Source organism: Drosophila biarmipes, unplaced genomic scaffold (assembly GCF_025231255.1).
Source record: "Drosophila biarmipes strain raj3 unplaced genomic scaffold, RU_DBia_V1.1 ptg000017l, whole genome shotgun sequence".
Classification (NCBI taxonomy): domain Eukaryota; kingdom Metazoa; phylum Arthropoda; class Insecta; order Diptera; family Drosophilidae; genus Drosophila; species Drosophila biarmipes.
The window spans coordinates 5,042,256-5,052,883 of record NW_026114535.1 but is presented as its reverse complement, the minus strand read 5'-3'; the positions used below and the strand labels follow the sequence as shown (position 1 = coordinate 5,052,883).

Below are 10,628 nucleotides of genomic sequence, written 5' to 3'. Positions count from 1 at the left end.
CACACAAGCGAAGAGAGAGACAGCGAGACAAGCAAGTTATAAAGCCGACTGCAGTTATACCCGCAATAAACCCACTCCGAACCCGAGAATTTTCACTGAACTACTGGGCGGTCACGTTTATATAAATTTGGTGGGTCGAACACACACAAACTACTGAGCTAGCCGCACGAATACCGTAGCGAGCAGAAACCGAAGAAATCAGTTCGTTACAACATACATTCTTGTCGCATTGTCAATCCTGATTACGACTGTTGCCTGAACCTGCAACAGGAAGTAGATAATTATTTTTCCTATTATTTGGCTGTCTTGCAAATGACATCACTGCCACCCAAACCTCCACGTGCGACGTCCCACTACAGTCGATGCCTTTCAACCCGGACATCGGATCGCCATCATAGTGAACTCTGGATGTCGAACCATGTAAACAACTGGGCCACAGGCATCCGGCCGAAAATGCTAACCAAGGGTATTTTGCAAACACAGCATATGTATACCACTCTTTAGCTAGGTCTCATACCCTAACTTATATAAAAGTCAGTTTTAGAGCTAAATTAAAAACCTCAAGCCAGCCACTCCCGGAGACATACGTAGTTGGCGCACCCATGTTTTAAAGAACCAAGGATGGAATTCGACAAGATCGTCAGAGTAACAACTATGTAATAATTTGGGTAAGCCAATGTCATATACGTAGTTGGCGCAGACGCCTTTTAAAAAAGCAAAGATGGAATTCGATAAGATCGTCAGTGTAACAACTATGTAATAATTTGGGTAAGCCAAAAGGGTAACCAGAAAAAAAATGGAAAAGAGCTAATATTTTTGTGTGTCGTCAGAAGAAAAGTGGATAATAAAAAATTAAATAAAATAATTAAAACAACAACGATCTTAGTTGGCGAGCTAGTGATGCCTAACGAAAAAACTATAAGTAATGTGTTATGTACCAACAAAACCCGAAAAAATTAATATTAATTGTGACCATAATTTGCTGATCGGTACAAAATGCATCGCGCATTATAATGAGTATATAAAATTAAAATGTTTCAAACAATTCATTGCACTTATAATTTTATCTTGCATGCATCTCAATTGTAATCATCAATCGCTGATTATCATTTATTGTGGATGTACACGTTACATTTTTTCTAAGCCTCCGCATAACGCAAATTCATTCATTGATTCGCGAGGAAGATACATACATAACACAAATAGAGACGGGACATGAGTTAAAATATTAGTTTTTAATACCGGGATAGATGTTGAAATGCAAATTAAATGATAAAGTTTATTATAGTTATTACATAGAACGCGAAAGGGCTCGTGCAGACAAAAATTTTATGTACATCGTGGCAAATTCAGAGGATAATAATTTCGTGTTAGTCTAACAGGAACGTTGAATATTAGGCGGTTTAAAAGATATGCAGACTCAATGCCACCTCTTATAAGATTTTGTATAAAAAGCATTGTTCTACGATTTACAAGTGTAGGTAAATTCAGCAATTGTAATCTACTCTCGTAGAAGGAAGCCCTACGTTTTGATCCCAGTCTACGCAGGGCAAATAAAGAGAAATTTTTTTTGTACCGACTCAATACGATCGATGTACACTTGATATTGTGGACTCCAAACCGACGAACAATATTCCAAAATAGGACGGACAAGGGAGGTAAATAATAATTTGGTCGTATAAGGGTCATCAAATTCTTTTGACCAACGCTTTACAAACCCAAGAACACTCATGGCTTTGTTAACAGTGGACATAATGTGGCAGTCAAATTTAAGTTTAGGGTCAAGAAGAACACCTAAATCGTTAATTGAATATATACGGTCATTTTGCGTATTTTTAAGAAAGTAACTGATAAACGTAGGAGTACCCCTATAAAAAGTCATAACGTTACATTTAAGGCAGTTTAAATTTAAAAGGGTACTCACACCATCCAAGAAAACAATCAATATCCGACTGTAAGTTAAATCCCGACGCTATATCATTATATGATAAACAAAGTTTAACATCATCAGCATACATTAGTACACGAGAATGTGTTATGATTGAGGAAAGATCGTTAATAAACAAAGTAAACAGCAAAGGGCCCAAATGACTACCCTGAGGCACTCCAGATGTCACGTAGATCAATTTTGAAACAGCATTCTTGAATATAACCCTCTGAGTCCTACCATTCAAGTAACATGAAATCCAAGATAATAGATTACCAGGAAACCCAAGCTGATCTAATTTAAATAAAAGAAGTGAGTGGTTAATTTTTGTCTTAAACCCATTTATTACAATAGATGGCAATTCAAGAAGGTTGGTGGTGGTCGATCTTCGCCTAACAAAACCATGCTGACACGGTGATAGAAGCGAGGAACATAAATGTGGCAAATGAGAAGAGATAATACGTTCAAATGCTTTAGGATTTGCCGACAATTTAGAAATATCTGTATAATTTTTAGCATCTGCCTTCGCACCTATTTTATGGAGTGGAATAATAAAAGCGTCCTTCCAGATAGAAGGAAAAAGTGATGATGAAATGAGAAATTAAAAAGTTTAAGAATCAGTTTACAAATGGTTGACGCACAAGACTTAAGCACACATCCAGGAAGTCCATCTGGACCGGGAGATCAAGTTTGCGTTGTTGTTGCTAAATCACTTACGGTGATTACAGGGGAAAAAATATAATTTATAAGGAATTAGGGTAGTTAGAATTTGACCCAGCTGTCGAACTATAAGTAGTTTGGAAAAACTCAGGAAATAAATTAGCAATTTCAGAATCCGTCGATGCCTCCATTGAGTATAGACATACCGATGAAGGCAACGGCGATGCCTTACGCTTGGCATTAACAAAATGGTAAAACGGTTTCGGATCGTTTGAAAATTCAAATTTACATCAACTTAGATACATAGAGTAGCAATGACTGTTGAGAACATTAAAATCTGTTCGAGCCACAACATATTTCGAAAAATATGCTGGTCTACCCGATTTTTTATACTTTTTATAAGTGTTAGATTTAAGGTTTTTAAGTCTTTGAAGCGCATTGGTAAACAAAGGAGGTATGTTTAGGTTTGAAAGAAACCCATCAGGTACGCATTCATTATAAAACGTATTTAAGACTGTATAGAATTGTTCAGTGGCACTTTCAATGTCTGTACAATTGTACAAGTCTGTTCAATTATAATGAGAAATCATATCGTTAAGTTTATTATAGTTACATTTACGAAAACATCTCGTTTTAGTTGGAGAAACTAAAGGAGAGAGGGTATCAAAGCAGGGGAGTCAAATTGTCAGTTCCATAGTAGGATGATATGGGTCTTCAGGTACAACAAGAGCGTCAATTCTACATACTGTGATTTCAGACGGGTCTGAAACAGAATTGATGTAGAATTGACGCTCTTGTTGTACCTGAAGACCCATATCATCCTACTATCGAACTAACAATTTGCCTCCCCTGCTTTGATACCCTCTCTCCTTTAGTTTCTCCAACTAACATGAGATGTTTTAATAAAGAATTGTCTTCTTAAGGAATTTTTTATAAAGCTTACTTGCTGTAACGATAATTTTAAAAGGCCATCCACAAAATCATGGGCGGATAACGGCATAGCGACAAATGAGTCAGTAGGAGGAGACCAAGAAATATCAGGTAGGTTAAAGTCACCTAAAACAATCAAAAGGTCTCTGTTAGAAAGAAGGGATAACACAGATTTTATTGCAGACAGATGGTGCTCATAAATTACTAGGTCAGAGCCAGGTGGAATATAAGAACGTCTAACAAAAAGAGATAAAGATTGCAAAGAAACTTTTACACTTAGAAATTCAATTTCATTGGGTATATGAATGAGAATTCTTTCAGATGTTAGGCTAGAGGTAACGGCAATCAGGACACCGCCATCCCTACGTGAGTGGCGATTGGTCCTATAATTATTTAAGTTAGTACCCAGAACTTCAGAGTCGGATATCCCTGGTTTCAGCCAAGTTTCCGTAAAAGCTAAAATATCTTCTGTAAATGCAGAGGAGTCAGCATAAAGCTTGGGTAGCTTCATATTTAATCCCCTAACATTTTGATACGCCAACATTAAACTTTTTAGTTTTTTGGCACAGTGTTATTTGTTCTCGGTTTATTTTTAACAAATTCTTTAATTACTAAACCATCATTAAGCCAAAAGCTTTCAGAAAGTAAAACATTAAAAACATCAGGCGGAGCAAATATTTTAAAAAAAAGATATCCGACGAGCATATGAAAACAAATAATTGCTTCCTTTGTGGAACAACTGAAAGTTTCTTACGCAGGAGTATGAACCGCACTAGGCTGAGATCCAGGAACGGTGCCTACAATACCTATAGGAACGGTCACCACCGATTTCGTTGACTTAGCCAGTACAGAAGCTTTTAGTCCGGAAGCATGGAATTCACTCGAGTTAGCTGTATCCATACTCACAGTTGGTTCGCTTACCCCTGTGTCGACTGTTGCTACCAAGTTCGTATTTGGGTTGGATTCCATGGTGATATTAACGGCGGATAAGCTGGCTTTTTTGCGTTTAGGCGACTCGGTCAATAATTTTTTATTATTAAACTGGGCACAGACGGTATTGAACCCCTCATTGAGTTGCCTAAAAGCACCCGAGATATACAACAGGCTGTCTCGAGTCTGCTTCATAAAGGCGCTTGCAGGGACCACATAAGACCAGAGTTAAGATCAATAAAATCTTTAACTCTGCCGGTGAATCCTGCACATTTGAAGTGCATCATCGAATCGCAGAGCCAGCAAAAAATAAAGGGGTCTTTCGTTGAAGACGCATGTGTGCAGTTTTTCTTGAAACAGACAAGGGCCATTATAAGACACACAAATGAAAAATGAAATAAAATATTAAAAGTACCTCAAAGTAAATTTGGCACTGGGATCAAATTCAAAAATCACAAAGACGCAATACACATCAAAAAATAAGAGCGCGAGATCGCGATTATGTATCAAAACGTAAGAGAGCACGAGAGAAAAAAATACAAATACAAAGTAAATCAAACAAGAGAGAGAGAGAGAGTTGCAGAAAAGAGCACCGAAAAAGTCTACTAGAAATTTAGCGGGTGCATAGAGAGCAGCTAAAAGTTATAAAATAGAGCGAGGGAGATTGAGAGGGTGTAAAAGAGGTTTAGGAAGTTTAGGAGCGTAAGTTACACAAACAAAGCTAAGAGATTAAACAAATTTAATAGAAATGCTAAAATAACTATTAACACGTACCCGTTTAATGGAAGATCTATTTAGAATTACTAGCACAATTGTTAGGCTAATCTTTGTAAATAAATACACACAGACAAAAACACGGAGCACAAAAGTAAACACAGCTGTTCACAAGCGACAACATGTTTGCCATGCCGTACTCCAAAATTAATGTATATTTACTAATTCTGAATTGCGCAAATACGTATTTCTTTTCACCTAATGTTAAAAAAAAACAATAGTAGAGAAAACTAAAACCAGAATGGGTGTAAGGACCATGGATTCGGGTAACGCATGGGAGGGTTTTAGGACCACTAGCCCCTTAATAGTGCCGTTAACTATATAGGAAATTCTAGCACCATCCTAAACACATCAACTACCACCACGATGAATACCTGCGTAGTGAACTATTGTTTTAGTATAAGTAGGAGATGGTGCAACATCAAAAAGAGCCTTTAACGATGGAATTTACCATAATGCCTTCTTGATTGTGAAACAGGACCGACTCAAAATGCTCATCCTAGCACGAAATCCGACAACGATCGGGACGGCTTACGAGTAGTGTAATCCATTCCGTCAAGGCTCGAATTAAAACAATAGTCGTTTCAATAGCAACAGACAGAGTACTGACAACAAAGCGGGGGGAATAACACTGATCAAAACCGTAGCAGCACTTCACAAAGGTCTGCTTCCAATTCTAACAACATTAATTACATCTCATTTTTTTGACAAGAAGTCTCGACCGACAAGTCAATTACATAAAAAAGAAAACGCATGGTCTTTCTCTTCCCTACATAGTTAACACTTTATCTAATTCTCCGAAACCACTAAAATTCCTTGTCGAATCCAGTTCTCCTTATTCTTTCGTGGACACAAACCTAACTCCACAAGGCACCAAAAAAAATTAGGATATGGAATTCAAAGAACATTGCGAAATTCAGTTGTTACTTTTCCACCAATACTTTGATGGTCTCCTTGGACTGGATTTCTTGACTGACCGAAAAGTGTAAAATAAATATTGATGAGCTTAAACTCGAAACCTCATTCACGTCTATTAACATTTTAACATAAGTTAATAGCGGAACTCTTTATCCAGCTGTAAATAACTAACATTTCTGAGAATGGGCAGATCGTATGTTTCGCCAAGCAACTGAACGTGAAGCCGTATAACAAAGAATGTTACAAATAAGTCATTAACAGATCACAGGAAATTTTATTGAACACACCGCTACGGACCATTTAAATGACAAAGAAAACAGGTGTTCAAATTTGTAAAAAAAGTTTAGTGCCCATTTTACGTTGGCTCGACTCCTTTCACATTCTCCAACGCGGTCAAGCATCCCACCCCGACTCCCGACAATACCCCAATTCACGTAAAAAATACAGATAACCCTATATAAATAAAAAGAAAGCAAATATCTAAATTGCTCGACCAGAATTTAATACGAAAGAGCCATTTCCCTTGGGGAACCCCTTTTTGGGTAGTCCCTAAAAAATCAGATTAACCCGACCATAGGAAATGGAGATTGGTAATATATTTCAGGAAACTGAATGACAAAACCGTCATGGACAAATACCCAAGCCCCAATACTAAAGACATTCTATACAGCATTAACAGGGCAAAATATTTTTCCACACCAGATTTAGCCAGCGGGTTCCCCAAAATCCAGATGTACCCAGAGTCATTGCCAAAACATCTTTTTTAGTACAGTCAGACACTACGAGTTCACAAAAATGCTAAAAAAACGCACCGTTCCTAAGTGTAATGGACTATGTACTGGGAGAACTAATAGGAGAGATCTGCTTGGTCTATCTTGATGACATCATTATATTCTCTGGCTCCCATTAAAAGTACGTAAGCTTAATGCACTAGCTCTGTACCTCAAAGATTACGTCAAACAAATTCCAAAATCAAACCACCAATGCCAATATAAAAAAAACCCGACAAAATAGCAGCAGTGTAAAATTGTCCATTCACCAAAAATACTAAACAATTAATATCTTTATTATATTTATTGGCTTATTAGAGGAAATTCTGTTTTTACAATTTTTATTTTAAGTTCTGAAATAATAAAAGAAATATATTACCAAGAGTAGATGGTCTTATTTAAAAAATATAAATATAATAATATTTTGTAAATAGTTTTTTGATTAATCTCATATAAGCTACACGTATAGTGGTCCGATCCGGCTCGTTCCGACTTTATGTATAGTACCTGTAATATATTTAGGAACATATTTTAAAGTGTATTTATTTAGTCCAAAACAAACCCATTATTCATCTCAAAAGTCGAAATCTAAACTTGTGTACGTAGATGGGGCGCGATCACCTTACCTCGTTAAGAGGTCTCGTTGTTTGATTGAATAAAGTAGAAACCCGGTATTCGACTATAGACAAGGAAATGTCAGCGATTAAGTATTTTCGTTCATATCGTATGGCAACAAGTTTAAAATCATTACCGACCATAAAGCACCATGGAAACTAACCTTTTCCGAGTAATGTAATAAACGTTTTTTTTTAATTTTTATTTTATTTGTCTAATTGAATGCATAATATCTGATATATTGTGTCAAAATTATAAGTCAATTGAAGCAGGACCCCTGAAGTTATAAGTGTTTTATACCTGCCGGATTTTCTTTTTTACACAGGTTTTTTTTGTGTTTTTCGCTCAACTCACTTTTTTAAAGTCTTGTAACTTTAAAACTCCTGCACCGAAATATAATCTAACGAACTTGGATTTTTTGATTTCTGATGATCCAGCACCGAGTTAGGAGGGGCACCGCAATACAACTCTTTTTCGAGTCACGTCCGAACATTTGATACCATTGCCATATTTTTAAATATTTAATAAGACATTCTTCGTAACATCTTTAATGTACCATTCGTTAAGTGAATACATTTTAACTGTGACGTCAGGAAACAAATTACAAAAACGTGACTTCCATCTATATAAGTTTTACAGATGTCTCATCGTTCTACACGAACCTTCCGACTCCAACAAATTAACAGCCTAATAAGATCCCACCACCATAACAATAATCATAGCGCAGCATCTAAAAAGGAAATGTTACGTACCCCAACTAAAATATCTAATCTATCCATGAGTATCCGAACGGACTCACCGGGAAACGTTTGATGTCGTCGGCGTGGATGGCGAAGGGCGTTCTTGTAGCCAAATCGTGGCTAGTACGTAGAGCATGTAGTTGAACTCCCAAGGAAATCTCCCGGGATTTACCTATATAGATGATTTTTTACCTATAGATGATTATTTATTTTGAAACACAAAAATTTAACCTAGAACTTTCAGCTGCATTGGCCTGGTTTCTCGACTATACCAATATCTGTTGACCATCTTCGTTCCTTCCCCGCAATAGTACTTGGCCTCCCCCAAAATTGTGTCATTAGACACATAAGTGCCATTTAAGGCAATCTCAGGCCGCCCACCAGATTTATCCACTTTCGTTAGAGTCTCTCCCATTATCGACTCCAACAGAAAATCTATCCTTCAAAATCTTCTTTTGCTGATTTAAAGTACCAAAAAGATAATACCTAATACCTGAGAGGAAAAGTTCTCTGGAGCTGTTATATAACTAGATGTTATTTCCTTTCAACAATCAAGTAGAAACTCGACGGTAGAACGTTTATATTCCACTCTAACAGAAATCTCATTTTCGAGAAGATAGTCAAATTCGACAATAAATACGATTATTTACTTATGTTAAATGAATTCTTGACTGCACTCTTCCGTACCCTAAAAAGACACAGGGATGATGCAATAGAAAGACGAATAGATAGCCTAAACAAAAACAGGACAGAACTTCTATTTTTCGTAAGGAAAATAAAAGAAATGAAATTGCACTTTGTTTTAGCCAGCACAAGATTTTACTAATAGCTAGTGTTATAAATGTGTAAAAACTACACAAACAGAAAGTTATGAGACTACTCACGATGTATTTCTTCAGCTTGATCTTAGAAACAACTCAAAGATTTGTTAGTGAAATCTTGAATAAGGTTCAACCTTTTATAAAAATATTCTTACGAACAGCGAAAGTATTGAAATCCTTTAAAATTTTTAAGCATGTAAATCATCTTAGCAACTACGAAGAATCAGCAACTACAATACTTGATGTGATAAGAAACATTCCTTACTAGCATGGTTTTAAAGATTTAAACCCTACAACTAAAACTATCTCAAGGTCAGCAAAGACTAAATTCCTTGCTCCCCAAAAATTAAATATGTGGGCCTGGAAATTAACGGATAAGGCTACATAGTAAAAATAGTTTCGGGTAATATGACGCTTATGACGAGGAAAAAAAAAATAAAAATTTAGAAGTCTTACACGAAAATTCTTACCTTTATTTTCCGAAATAAAACACAGATTTGGAGAAATAACTAATTACACGAACAAGGAACAAGAGCTGATAGACAACTTTGTGAACTCCCACCAATATAAAAAAATGGATGAGGAAATTGATGAAAAACATTCAGCTTATTTTATATATATACATGTTTAATTTCAGCATAGATTTACTTTGACAAATTAAAAATTGTCCCACAATACTTACTAAATTGAAAAAAATTAAAATTTTACTAGCTGAACAAAAGGTAGATGTTAAGGTAGAACATGAATTATATAATGTGTTTTTATCAGAATCCACTACTGTAAAAAAAAGCACTCAAATTTAACATAAACGTTTCGGTACTGTCCTAACAATCTTACAATTTGTACCGCCTCATTGCGTCACCACTTAGCAACTTGGAAGCGAGCTGGTGATGCCTACCGAAAAACTATACGAGTAATTAATGTGTTGTGTATCAACAGTGTAAAACTGTCCATTCACCAAAAATGCTAAACAAATAAAATCCTTTCTTCACTAGGCCGACCACTCGGCCGATCACTCGGCCGACGAAATGTTTGAAGTAATACAAGCTTACTGAAAATATTCGCAGACTTCCATATATATAGGATTTAAAGATATCTGGTTCTACATGAAGTTTAACAGCCTAATATACAATTATAAGTAGTATAAAAACGGGGAATCTGGTACAATTAGCATATTAATGCTAATTAATGGCCGCCGTCCCGCCTCCCCTTCTCATTCTCATATGCGGATTCTGGCAAAATTAGCATGTTAATGGCCCCCGTTCCAAATGTTGTTATCACCTACCCTTTTGACTCATTGTCACAGGGGTTGCTATGCACTCGAAAAGGGTCGCGCACCCAAAGTATCCAAAGTTTGTTATCTCAAAGAAACATGTCCGATCATGCTTGAAAATAATGTTTTTTATGATCGCAAGACTATTTTGGAAATCAAAAAACCCCCAACAAATCTCACAAGCTAATGATTCTCAGATGTGGAAAATATTTTCAAACCCATAAATTGGTTTCCGCCCCAGAACGTTATAAATTGTAAAAGATTCTTTCA

The 10,628-nt window shown here is 36.2% G+C and overlaps 1 long non-coding RNA gene across 1 annotated transcript; it reads left to right on the top strand.

The window, feature by feature from the left end:
* The first annotated feature begins 1,865 nt into the window (after window positions 1-1,865).
* Window positions 1,866-2,452, top strand: LOC127012052 (uncharacterized). The gene is made up of 3 exons (XR_007765508.1): window positions 1,866-1,954; window positions 2,012-2,239; window positions 2,295-2,452. It is a non-coding gene; the product is annotated as an uncharacterized LOC127012052 (long non-coding RNA).
* The last annotated feature ends 8,176 nt before the right edge of the window (window positions 2,453-10,628 follow it).